The following is a 768-nucleotide window of genomic DNA, read 5'->3' on the forward strand; positions in this document are numbered from 1 at the left end:
TTCCTATGGGTCCCCTGGGGCCCTAGCCCCCTCCCCCTGGCCGGCCAGCCGACCTAGTGGCCGAAAAAGCCCAAAACTGAGAGCCACTCCTATGGCACCTCACCCAAATCAAACATAGAGGCTAGCTCATCCAAATCAAACTATGAAGCTCCTCTGCCCTCCATCTAAACACCACAATGCACCCAAGCTTATGCCCTGAGAGCCACCCCATGGCCATTTTTATAAAAACTCACCTCCCACGACCATGGGAGGTGTGCTAAAATTTCTTTTAGAGGTCTCTCCAAACTTTACACAGAGCTTCCCTAGCATCCCTTCAGTGCATTCCAACTAATTTTCCTCACCCATTCCCATTACCGGAGCACAATTTTGAGCTCGAAACCCTGCCAAAAACCAGGACAGAGCCCAATACACCTCCACATTCCACCAAACTTCAATTACTTGTGCCCACACCTTCACAAGAGTGAAAGAAGCCAAAGCCCCATCAAATCCCCCTTCCATAGAGCCTCTACCATAGCTCTAGACCAACACTCAAATCAGGCCGTGATTGAATTCATACCTAGGCCTTACACCAAGCCCAGGGACTCAATCCCTAGCCTCCTTGGACCCCAACGAACATGTCGAGTACCTCTGATCGAAGCCTCCCTTCTCAGAGCAAAGGTATAAAACTCCTCCTCCTCCCGAGCTTATTTTGATTCTCCATTCACTTAAACTTGATTCCATGGCATCTTAACAATATGGATATATTCGTCTCACTTAGAGGAGTCCATA

The sequence above is a fragment of the Phalaenopsis equestris genome, unplaced genomic scaffold (genome assembly GCF_001263595.1).
Source record: "Phalaenopsis equestris unplaced genomic scaffold, ASM126359v1 Scaffold204000, whole genome shotgun sequence".
Classification (NCBI taxonomy): Eukaryota; Viridiplantae; Streptophyta; class Magnoliopsida; order Asparagales; family Orchidaceae; genus Phalaenopsis; species Phalaenopsis equestris.